The following is a 9,699-nucleotide window of genomic DNA, read 5'->3' as shown; positions in this document are numbered from 1 at the left end:
TTTTATTTTGTTGTGATTTTCTTAAATCATCTCTTTGCTTCTGAAAATTGGTGACAATTTGCATGATAAGACTATTGATTTTTTCATCAAAGTTACGCTTTTTTCGTGCTCTTCTCTTGCATCCTTTAACAATTTCTTTTGTTTTTTCATTTTTTTTTACCTTTTTTTCACTCATGGTTTATCGTAGCTTATCGCAAATGAACCGAAAAAATAAATCCACAAAACATAATTTCATTTGAACATTCGGATTTCACATTAAACTCTCAAATTTCGTAAGAAATTACTCACTGTTCCAAAATCCACTCCAAAAAAATTCACAAAAAATGTTTACACTTTGCACTTACGTCTTCTCCTTATGGCGTCCAAATCTGAAAGAAATATTGACACATTGTAACTCACACTGTCAATTTGACAGTTCAGTTCCGCCCCAAGCGTTAAAAAAGTAAACGACATTATGGCTGGTTCAAAGAACGCTGTACGCGTTACCGGTGTTCCGAATTACAACCAAACTTTACGAAACCCATTTTCAATACTTATTTAACAATGTGTGTAAGTTTGGTTTAATTCGGTGCAAAGACACGGCGGGTCCACGTTTTGGCATATATTTCGAGACCTTAGTCATCAATAGGTATGAAAATTACCCCGTATTAAAGTACTTATCAACAGCTTTCATTTGATACCCATATTGTACATACACAACCAAAGGTTACCCGGGTCCACGTTTTGAGCTATATCTCGAGACCCCAGTCACGGAGCGACATGAAAAATACTCCGTACTAAAGCATTCACCAACAGCTTCCATTTGATATCCATATTGTACAAACATATCCTAGGGTTACCCGGGTCCACGTTTTGGCCTATATCCCGAGACCCTAGTCACGGAACGGTATTAAAAATACTCTATACTATAGAAATCATCAACAGCTTCCATTTGCTACCCATATTGTACATACACGTCCGAAGGTTACCCGGGTCCACGTTTTGACCTATATCTCGAGACCCTATCTACCAATAGGTATTCAAACTATACGGAAACCATCTTCAATACCTACTTAACAATGTGTGTAAGTTCGGTTTAATTCGGTTTAAAGACACGGCGGGTCCACGTTTTGGCATATATTTCGAGACCCTAGTCATCAATTGTACATACACAACCAAAGGTTACCCGGGTCCACGTTTTGAGCTATATCTCGAGACCCCAGTCACGGAGCGACATGAAAAATACTCTGTACTAAAGCATTCACCAACAGCTTCCATTTGATATCCATATTGTACAAACATATCCTAGGGTTACCCGGGTCCACGTTTTGGCCTATATCCCGAGACCCTAGTCACGGAACGGTATTAAAAATACTCTATACTATAGAAATCATCAACAGCTTCCATTTGCTACCCATATTGTACATACACGTCCGAAGGTTACCCGGGTCCACGTTTTGACCTATATCTCGAGATCCTATCTACCAATAGGTATTCAAACTATACGGAAACCATCTTCAATACCTACTTAACAATGTGTGTAAGTTCGGTTTAATTCGGTTTAAAGACACGGCGGGTCCACGTTTTGGCATATATTTCGAGACCCTAGTCATCAATAGGTATGAAAATTAACCCGTATTAAAGCACTTAACCACAGCTTTCATTTGATATCCATATTGTACAAACATATTCTAGGGTCCACGTTTTGGCATATATTTCGAGACCCTAGTCATCAATAGGTATGAAAATTAACCCGTATTAAAGCACTTAACCACAGCTTTCATTTGATATCCATATTGTACAAACATATTCTAGGGTCCACGTTTTGGTCTCTATCTCGAGACCCTAGTCACGGAGCGGATGGAAATACTCTGAACTAAAGCATTCACCAACAGCTCCCATTTGATACCCATATTGTACATACACATCCCCAGGTTACCCGGGTCCACGTTTTGACCTATATCTCGAGACCGTATCTACCAATAGGTATCCAAACTATACGAAAACCATCTTCAATACCTCCTTAACAATGTGTGTAAGTTTGGTTTAATTCGGTTTAAAGACACGACGGGTCCACGTTTTGGCATATATTTCGAGACCCTAGTCATCAATAGGTATGAAAATTACCCCGTATCAAAGCACTTATCAACAGCTTTCATTTGATACCCATATTGTACATACACAACCAAAGGTTACCCGGGTCCACGTTTTGACCATTTTCCCGGCAATTATTCGAATTTTTCTCACCTTTTAAACCTTCCCTAGACCTCCACGAATAATTCAAGACCAAGATAAGATAAATCCGTTCAGCCGTTCTCGAGTTTTAAGCGAATATAGGACAGATTTTCACATTTATATATATAGATGTTATCAATGTCAGGATAGACATTGTTGACTAACTCTTGGATGTTGTCTATCAAAACACAAAGGTTTTCTAGGTTAATCCTTCCCTCACTTTGTGTTAATTCTCCATTGCCAACTTTTAGCAGGATCTCTGGAAATAGCCTGTTCTCACGTGAAGATGACGAAACCCTCATATTAGTTTTAAGATCTAATTTATTGACATGCGACCAAAGGTGGGATCTTTTTAGCGAAGCATTTATTTCGTCAGCACGTGTTCCTCGAGTCACAACTGGTAGGATTTGACGGAAATCTCCTGAGAACAGAATTGTACATCCACCCATAGGTGAATTTTTGTTGCTCAAATCGGGCATTGTCCTATCCAATGCTTCCACAGACGTCTTGTTTGACATGATAGCTTCGTCCCAGACTATTAATGAGCAGTCACGCATCAATTTTCCTGTATTGCTCTGTCTAGAAACACTACAGATGCTGTTATCATCATCGGTTGCGATTTTCAGCGAGAGCTTGAATGTAGAGTGTGCGGTTCGGCCTCCTTCCAAAGGAGTAGCGGCAATGCCGGATGACGCAACAGCTAACGCAATTTTTCCGGTAGATCTCAATTACTAACTACTGATGTAATATCTTGAAAAATATTGTTTTTAATTATATGCTGTAAAGAGCCATATATGTACATAGATCTATATGAAAACAACAATGTATTTAAGGTATTTAATTGGATGAGGATTAATGTTGTACCTATTTGTTGAAATCGCTTCGAAAATAAGCTATTAGTTGTCGTAAAAAGTAAATGACAAAAACTGTTATTGTATGGAATCGATAGCAAGCTAAACGCGCTCCGAATCAATAAAAACTATTCAAAAACTGTATTTTAATTACAGTATGCAAAATTCGTATTAGTACACCCCCTAATAAATAAAAAAACCACGTATATTTTCAAATTAATTTTAAAACAAATGCTTGAAACCGTTTTATTTTATAGATAATTAACTAAAATAAGCCCAAATAAAAAAAAAACGCTCACAAAGTGTATTGAAATGCGAAAAAAAAAAAAAATAAGAAAGAAAAAAATGAACACTTTTCACAGAAGCAAAATTCGTATTAGTACACATGTATTTTTAATGATTTAAAGAGTAAATAAAAAATAGTTCAGAAAATTAATATTTTGTAGGATACCCTCGTTGCCTTAGAACAGCAGACAATCTCTTCGGCATAGATTCCACCAATTTTTTTGTGAGATTTGGAGAAATCTTCTTCCACTCAGATTTGAGGACTTTTTTTAAATGTTCTCGGTTCCTTATTTGATGATGTTCCAGCTGCTTTTTGAAAATCGACCATACATTTTCTATGGGATTAATATCCGGGCTTTGTGGTGGTGTTTTGAGATAATTTGGACAGTTATAAAGCATCCATAACCTTGTATCCAACGCCGTGTGCTTAGGGTCGTTATCTTGTTGGAATATACATTTTTTTTTGCAACCCAATTTTTTGGCACCTTTGCGTAGATTCTTTTTTAAAATATCAATATATTGCCTCGCAGTCATAATTCCATCAATAAAATGCAACTTTCCTACTCCGTTTGCCCCGAAACATCCCCATACCATCAGAGAACCACCACCGTGCTTGAAAGAAGGCTGCAGATTTCGTTTTTGAAGGCCAGTATTACACTCTCTCCAAATTTGTATGCGTCCATCGGACATTTTTATATTAAATTTACACTCGTCTGAAAAAATTACCCTTTTCCAAAACCGCATATTTTTGTTTAAATATTGCCTGGCGAATATAACACGCTTTCTTCTATTGACTGAGCTTACATACGGTTTTCTAACCGCAGTTCTGCTTCTAAATCCCAATTTTTTTACATAATTGCGCACTGTTTGAGGTGTAACTTTGATAGAAAAGTATTTTTCTAGTTCTGCAGCTAGTGAAACTCCACTGACGGTGGGGTCTTTTCTCATAAGGCGTTTCAAATAAGTCTGCCCAAGCTTTGCCCTGTTCACATTTCGAAGCTTTTTGTCAATCCTTCCACTGTCTCTAAAAATTTTGACTAAGTTTTGTATTGTAGACACACTTTTCTGCAATGTTCTCGCAATTTCGCGTAAAGACTTTCCGTTTTTGTTCATATTTATTATTAATCTCCTAGTTTCGTTTGACTTTGGCGACATTGCAAGCTAACTCCGCGAACTTGAACAAATGGCTACTAAAACGCAACTGCCCAAGGTTAAACATTGAATCGTTTCGAAAATAAAGGTAAATACCAACAAATTGTTTACAAATTCAACGCATACTAAGTGTACTAATACGAATTTTGCCTGCAGTAGAAATAGCTACACTGCTACTAAAGCTATTTTTTTTAATTCTATGCAAATGTTTCGGAGTTTTTGTTATTATTCTATTTTTTTATGAATTATACAATACCGCACTACGATTGAAATCAATTGCTTTAAAGTAAATTTGAAAATATACATACGTGGTATTTTTATTTGTAAGAGGGTGTACTAATACGAACTTTGCATACTGTATGTGCGATTTACTAATATAGAACGTGAAAATAGCGTTTTATTTCGCTGTAAAATTGTATGTGCATATAATTACATGGAATTCAGTACATACATAGATACATATGTACATACGTCCGAAATGAAATAATGCGAGCGATTCGTAAATACATACATACATACGTCACCATACGATGTAATTCAACATTAATGAGGTGTGGTGAGATTATCGCTTAACGCCTGTTGCTTCATTCGGTTGACAGCGAACAAACACACAAACAGCTTTTTTTGGAAAAAGAGTTGCTTTTGTTTAAACAATTTTGGTTAAATAACAAATATATCAATTTTTTTTTTTTTTGATGCAGAACGAAAGTAAATATTTCAAAGTTAAACTCTAAGAAAGTTTCATTTTAATTGGTTGATTCGTTTATGATTTATGGCCGTGAAAACAAAAAAATTATGTTTTTTTGCCACATTTTGACCGATTGCCACGCCCCCTTTATATATTTCTTCACATTATATAGATATAAACCTTCCTCTTCAATCAATCTATCTTTAAAAAAAAACCGCATCAAAATCCGTTGCGTAGTTTTAAAGATTTAACCCTTTTTAAGGCAGAGGCGATATATTTACCACCAACAAAAACTTTGTTTATCTTTTTATGTAAGTTATCAAAGGAGTCCTAATTTGTTGCACTGGCAACTAAGAAGGTCTGGTTTATTATTATAAAAAAAAAAAATGACGCTTGTGTGACATATTTTTTCTTGGCGGCACTAGCTGTCAAAAATTGCGGTAATTTTGAAAGAAAATTTGTTACTCCGTGAATCTTCATATTTTTTATTTGAAAGGAGGTAAGAAACTGTTTTTTTATTATGTATTTATGTTTATTCTACAAGTTGTTTGCTGTACCTTACAAGTTACTATCGTATTTAGATGTGAGAAGACTTTTTACTCGGTGGGAAAAATATTCCCTCTGCCCGTGGCGTGTTATGTACATTTGTTGAACTAGTTCCTTCTTTTCTCAGGTTTTCATGAAAAATGCCGCGCTATTTGAATGAAAATGATATTGAGCAGATGTTGGGCATGCCCGATGATGGCTCAGAAGACGGATTTGAGTCTGATGACGCAGAAGAGTTCAACGTGAATACAATACAACGGTTACTTCAAGCACTTGATGATTCAAGTGACCTTTTACAAAATTCTCCCACTCATTTGAATTCTACACCTAACAGTTGTTCCGAGTCAGGTACATCTGCAATAGCATTATGTTCACAATTAGATAATTCGCAGCCAGAAGAGCCTTTGATAGTACAGTCATCATCACCCTTAGAACAAGAATTGACTGATGAATCTGAATGTGAAGTTGAGTCATGGGGCAAGGTTTTCTGGACATCCAGGCCAGATCCCGATGAATTTGATAAGGTGACAATAAAACCTCGGTATTTATTGAATAGGAGAGCACATCCAGTAGCGCATTTCAAAAATCTTTTAGTGATGAAGTCTTCGATTTGATTGTTACTCAGACAAACTTGTATGCGGAGCAGCAAAATATAAAAAAATGGCAGCCTGTTGACACACAGGAAATTAGTGCTTTTTTAGGCATTCTCATTATAATGGGTTATCATATTCTTCCACATATCGATTTATATTGGTCATCGGATCCTGGATTTCGTGTGAATGAAATCGCTGAAGTTATGTCAGTAAAACTCTTCAAGAAAGTTTTAGAGACTTTGCATTTGAACGATAATAGTCAACAACCAAGTAGAGAAGATGTAAATTTTGATAAATTGTATAAAATTCGTCCTCTTATATCTTTACTTAGTCAATCATTTCAAAACAATGCCTTCAATTCCTCTTCCCAAAGTATCGATGAGAGCATGATACTATTCAAAGGAAGGTCCAGTTTGAAGCAGTACATGCCGCTAAAGCCCATAAAAGGAGGCTATAAAGTGTGGTGCTGTTGTGATAGTAGCACAGGGTACTTGTATAACTATGAAATATTATATATACAGGTAAAACAGGACAAGGAACAGAAGAGGGTCTAGGGGCTAATGTCGTAAAGAAATTGTCAAGTAAATTAGCACAGGAAGATTTCAAGTCTCATGTTACATTCGATAACTTTTTTTGCGATTTTTCTCTCATGCAGTACTTGTATGAAAAAAATATTTATGCCAATGGAACAGTAAGAAGAAATAGAGCAATTTTACCTAACATAATAAAAAATAACACAAAAAGAAACGGCAGAAACAAAAGACTAAAGTTGAAAAAAGGTGAATTCAAGTAGAGAACTAAACAAGATGTAGCATTTATTGTGTGGCAATATACTAAAGAGGTTTTATTGTTGACAACTGCATTTCATCCTAAAGTGGGAGTAACAACTGTACAAAGAACGCAAAAAAATGGCACCAGGGAAACTGTAAGTTGTCCTATGGTTGTGAAAGAATACACCAAAAGAATGGGCGGTGTCGACCGTTTTGACCAAGTGAAGGGGACGTATGCTGTCTGAAGGAGAAGTAAACGCTGGTGGTTGCGGATATTCTACTTCTTGGTGGACGCAAGTTTGACTAACTCTTTCATTTTATATTCCCTAACGTCGAGAGTAGAACAGCTTACCAACTTAGAATTTCGGGTGGCTGTTGCCAGAGGATTGATTAGTGGATATAGCAGCAGAAAAAGAAGATCAAGCTGGCCTAGATATATCTGCAAGAAATCACGCATAGCATGCCCAGAGGTATATCAAAAAACTGTAAATGCAGTACCTGAAGAACTGCGGTTTGTATACGTAGGTGACCATATGCCAGTAGAGTTGGAGACTTACCGACGCTGTAAATTGTGCAGCACAAAGGTCAAAGATAAGCGTAGCAAAATAAAATGCAGCAAGTGTAATGTCCCTCTTTGCATCACGCCTTGTTTTGCACAATTTCATAGAAAATAATGTCTCAAATTCAGCTTGCATGTGGTTCTGTTGACGGGCAGTGGGAATATTTTTACCACCTATTTTTCCAAAACTTCCGAAATAATTAGTGTTTTTTTTTTAAGTTTATATTTGTTATATAAATAAAAACATGCCAAAAATGTAAGCGCAAGTTATTTTATTACTCTGAATCCTTCTGCCTTATAAAGGGTTAAGCGTATACGGGGACATAGGGACAGAAAAAGCGACTTTGTTTTATAATATGTAGTGATACTGCTGTCCAGTTTCAATTCGTGAGCTTATTTCTTAAGTTTTTGTAAGATTCGCAAATTGTACGTGTTTCTCATAGTTATAAAATATATGTATTTTCATCTGCACACACAAAAAAACCTTGTCCTAATGTGTTAACAGATACTCATATGATAATTGTCAAGCAGTTTATGAGCTCATATATATAGGATTTTCAGATTCACTTTTTACTCTTCATCTTAAATCACTCCGTATTGAAATGAAGATCATTTTTTCCAAGCATAGTTTTGAATAGAGTCCTCTGATGGTGCATTATAGAAGTATGTACATATGTGCTTGTATATCACGTTGAGGACGAAAAAGTATTAAATTCTATAACTCATTGTATTATATATATTTACGTAACATTGCTTGGCTTTATCGAATCGCTTTCACTGAAAATAAATATCACATAGCTTAAAGAAAGGCATATTTTATAAAAGGGATATTGTTAGTACATCATGCGTCTCAATATAACGTCCGGACTTTATTAAAAATTCCATATGTGAATATGGTGCACAAAAAAGTTGTAAAATCTTTAGTTTTACTTTTCGCTTCTTATGTTCTTATATAATATAATATAATATAATATTTTTGATTACGAAGCAAAAAAATAAAGCTGATGGCCTAGCCGCTAATGCTTTTTAATTCATTGTGATTGTAATTCATTACTTTTCCAATTTTTAAATAAAAAAAATAAAAAATAGTACATTGTTTGTTTTTGCATACATCTTGCATCTCTTTCAACAAGTGCAAAATATATAATTTATGAAAAATCTTCATTAATGCGCGAAAATTATAAACTGCGGAATTTTAACCAAAAACAACGTCGCATGAGCATCACTCAAGAATTGTTGAATAACGTCAACGATCATGCCGATCTGCTGTGAAATTTCACCTTATTTTTTTAACAAACCTCGTACATACCTACATATGTATATTTTTCGCGTGGAAGTAAACATGTGAGTGATATTAGCAACTTTTACAGAACCTCTTATTACAATTTGTGCCTACTTAAAAAATTTTGAAATCTAACAAACATATGAACTGGAAACATTGTTTGTAAAAATAATCGTAACTTTTTAAATATTTACAGGGTTTATTTTTCCTGACTTCAATGCATCTGTTTGCTTATAGTTATAAATTTTAACATACCTCTGTTTGTATTAACTGTATTTAACATTTATCATAGCTGTAACACCAGAGAATGTTAATGCAATGAGGAGGAGCAAATGTTAATTGAGCTTTTTTCGAGTACTAATTTGTAGATTCATACTAAGGTAATTTCAAATTCAACTTTCCTCACTAGTGGGGAATTGCAGATATTTACCCCGCGAGTGGAGGGTTTCTATATTTACTTACCCCGCTAGGACAGGAATTCAGATTTTTTCTGCGTTTACCAAACTACTGAGGAATTTCATAAGATTTTTCGGCACACTACTAATAGCGACAGATTTTCACGACCAAGTTCCTCTCAGTCGATAATTCGTAAACTACCTCAGATAGTTGCATTATGAAGGGTTGTGAACGTCAGCTGTGGCTCCGAGGGTGGGTTGAGCAGTTATAGCCACCCTCGCACGTAAAAAAAAAATATTTTTAGTCATTTCCTCCCGATTAAAACATTGATCAAATTAAAGTTAGACTAATATTTTGAAGAAA

The sequence above is a fragment of the Anastrepha ludens genome, chromosome 2 (genome assembly GCF_028408465.1).
Source record: "Anastrepha ludens isolate Willacy chromosome 2, idAnaLude1.1, whole genome shotgun sequence".
Lineage (NCBI taxonomy): Eukaryota > Metazoa > Arthropoda > Insecta > Diptera > Tephritidae > Anastrepha > Anastrepha ludens.
The sequence above is the reverse complement of the archived record's forward strand: the minus strand, read 5'-3'. Positions refer to the sequence as shown.